We start from the raw sequence: 3,613 nt of genomic DNA, 5'->3' as shown, positions 1-3,613 counted from the left end.
TCGTTAGACTGCCATGCAATATTTAATTTATGGTTTGTTTCAGACTTAGAATTCCTGAATGTTCTTGAAAAACCGATTTGGGGTAAATGGGCATGCAGATATTAGCACGATAGGATAAGGAAAAAACACGATATGAGGCTTAGGAATTGGCTTGGGAGTTAGGATTATTGATTTAGGGCATAAAATCGAAGTAAAAATTCGATTTTTAGGCATGTAGAAAAAACTGGGTTTTTCCCGCCCTTTTAGAGTAAAAAAAAATTTCCCGAAAAACTTTTTACTTCTGCTTTTTAATCCGTTTTCCAAACTGTTCGCATAGAATTTAGTGTTTTTGTTAGAATGCTGCTGGTCGTATAAAAGCTTAGCTTTTATACACGAGCAACGTTATTCCAACTTTTCCACTTTCTTGGTCTATTGGCCATAGATTCTCATCTCCCCTTCTCTGTTCGCAGATTTTCATGCACGACCCGTGGGGAGGTGAGAGGCCGATCAACGACGACTTGCTCGCCCAGATCAAGAACAACCGTCGTTACTAATCACGAAAATTCCTTTTTCTCATAACCCTTCCAATAAACCTTCAACCAGTCCATTGAACATGGGTCGAGTAAAATCCACTGCTCAAAAGAAAAGGAAAACAACCTCTCCTCCTACCAAACAGCCTGCTCCTCGGGCTGAAAAATCCTTCGACCAGCCCACAAGCTGAAAACATTCCTAAGCCAGAAATCCAAACAAAGGCCCAACCTCGGGACGTCCTTCGACCAGAAGTTGAATGGTACGTGGTACCTCCTAGCAACATCACATCTAGGATGGTAAGGAATTATCTCAAGCAATACAGACTTCCTGAGATAAACCTAATCAAGCCTACCGTCGACCAGCAGGCAAACCTGCTTGGGGGCGCCTTCAGCGCCTGGTCGAGATATCATATTGAGGCAGGGGCAACCTTGCCTCTTCATCCATTTTTCCAGGGGGTAGCCAACTACTTTAAGGTCGCCCCCTTCCAAATCACCCCAAATGGGTATAGAGTGCTCTCTGCTCTTTATATCATGTACAACCATAAAAAGTGGTCTGTTCCTACGCCACACGAGGTCAATTACTTATTTGATCTCAAGTCCAACCCCAATCACAACAACACGGGGTTCCTCCACTTTTGTTGGGGTTTTATGCCCTAATTAAAACCCAAATTCTTTGTAATCTCATTTTATTATCAATAAAAGAATAGAAATCATTTTTTGACTTGGTCAATCACTTTGCTCACATGTTTTATTTTCATGATTATTTGTTTAATATAAACTTCTATTAAATCCCGAGCATATAGATAATCTTATTTATAGTGACGTAATCACAGTGGAATATAAATATGATTATATGTTCAAAATAAGTTAGTCCTAAGATTAGTCAGTGCACCGGATTTACACTGACTTGCCAATCTACTATATGATCTACTTACACATTACAGTGTTATGTTCTTTCCAGAACATTAGCAAAGTAGATAAGATCGGATGTATTTGTTACATCGGACAGGACCAATATTGACAATTGATAAGATAAGTAAACATACCGTTATTATTTATTCTAGTCATATCATATAGTTGACCATAGGTCAATTCAATCTCAATTCTGAGTGGTTAGTATTCTAACTGATTGTATTATTTGAGTTCTTTGACTTGTTCGTTACCAGCTTACCCTACGGACTAGCCCATACTTACATCTTGGGAACTCGATATTATAATTGAGTGGGAGTGTTAATCATAGATATGAACATCTATAGCTTCTGATGAAGAAGTGAAACGATGGTTTCCTTTTAGTTTGGTTCAAGGTGTTAAATGATAGAGATCTCATTTCAGTAATTAAATTAGTTTACTGAAATATCATTTACAAGGAACTAAGTGTTTTAAGGATAAAATACAATGAGGGGTAAAACGGTATTTTAGTCCTATCTCATTGTAGACCGTCTATAGAGGATTGAGTGACAATTATGGTTGTAACAATGGATAATTAATAGCGTATCTATATTTGTTATAGAGTGTTCTATGAATTCAAGAGTGCAATTCCGAGTCTATAGTGGAGTCACGAGGAATTAATAAGTTAGTAAATTTATTTGTTAGATTTATGATAACTTATTGGAGCTTGATTTCATAGTCCCATGGTCCCCATTGTACCTTGGATAAAATCATCTAGATAGTCTCAATTAATTGATTTAATTATCAATTAGAATTATCAAAGTTGACCAGGTCAATTTTGGATAGTTTTACAGAGTTGTGTAATTTTGAGAAGAAAAGAGAAATTATGGCAGATTTATTAATTAAGATAAATTGGTATCTAAATTAATAAATAAATTTAAATCAAGGTTCAAATTATAAATAATTAATTTGATAAAGGATTTAAATAATTATTTAATTAATTAAATCAATAGAAAATAATATAGGCCTTGATTTTAAGTCCAATGGGCTTATAATCAAATGGGAAATTTCACGGGCCTATAGCCCATGATAATTTCGACCTAGGGCTTCAAAATGGCTGTTATTTTATTGATTTTTTAATTAAATTAAATGGCCTAATTGAGTCTATAAAAGGAGTGCTTAGAGAGAAGATTTAAGAGACGACAGATAAGTCACAAGTCAGATTTTCTGATAGTTTTATATTCTCTCTAAACACAAGTCCTTTTCTAAGCCACTTTGTTATTTTCTCTTCTTCTCTCTATATCTATCTCATGTGTTGAGAAATTCTCACACTAGTCTAGGTGGTTCTAAGGATACATTGGAAGATCGTGAAGAAAATAGAAGATCGGTTCAGTTTCTTGATAATACTCTGCGACAGAAAGGATACAAGAGTTAGAGAAACTGAAGGAAGAACTCTTAATTCCGATGCGTATACTGTAAGTATTTTATTCTTTGTTTCTCTTGAATTCAATTTTAGAAACATGTTTTAGGCTATCTCGTATTAATTTGTTTAATATTAGATATACATGAAAATAAATAAAGATCCTGTATAAGCTTTTTCCAACAACTTTTACCACCAGGAATCTGCTCACACTTTCCTGAGTGAGATCACTCACAAGTCCAATGTGGGGAAGTACTTCAAGGAGTACTTTTTAACTCCAGACCTGGTTGCCAACAATCTAGCCTTCACTAAAGGAGGTAAATTATTTTATTGACTGGTCGCTTAATTTCATTTAGCTTTTCTGCACGTTCCTTAAAACTTTGGTATTCTTCAGGTCCGTGGCGCCGACCAGCTCCCACTCTAGAAATGGAGATACGAGCAGCTTCCCTGGCCAGCATGACCGACATAGAAAAAAGCGTCAAAGAGCTGGTCACAGAGAATAATCTACGGTTGGTTGGCCTTTTGGCCCCTCACCAAGATGTGAGGGAAACAACTGTGGGGAGTGCTACGGTGGAGAAGTTCCCGAGCAGCACCACGATGTGTCACAACCTCCGAGGAGGAGGACAACGGGAGTGACTATCAAGGAACCCTCTAGCACCCCGCGAGCAGTTGCTGCCCCTGCTTCGTCAAGAAAGGGAAAACAAAAGGTTTCCGAGGGCCCCGAACTCATTCTTGAATCTTCAAATGAGAACTGTACTGAATTCTCACTCTTAGACAATTTGCCCATTCCCTGTCA

The sequence above is a fragment of the Humulus lupulus genome, chromosome 3, assembly GCF_963169125.1.
Source record: "Humulus lupulus chromosome 3, drHumLupu1.1, whole genome shotgun sequence".
In the NCBI taxonomy this organism is placed as follows: Eukaryota; Viridiplantae; Streptophyta; class Magnoliopsida; order Rosales; family Cannabaceae; genus Humulus; species Humulus lupulus.
Note: the sequence above shows the minus strand (reverse complement) of the source record.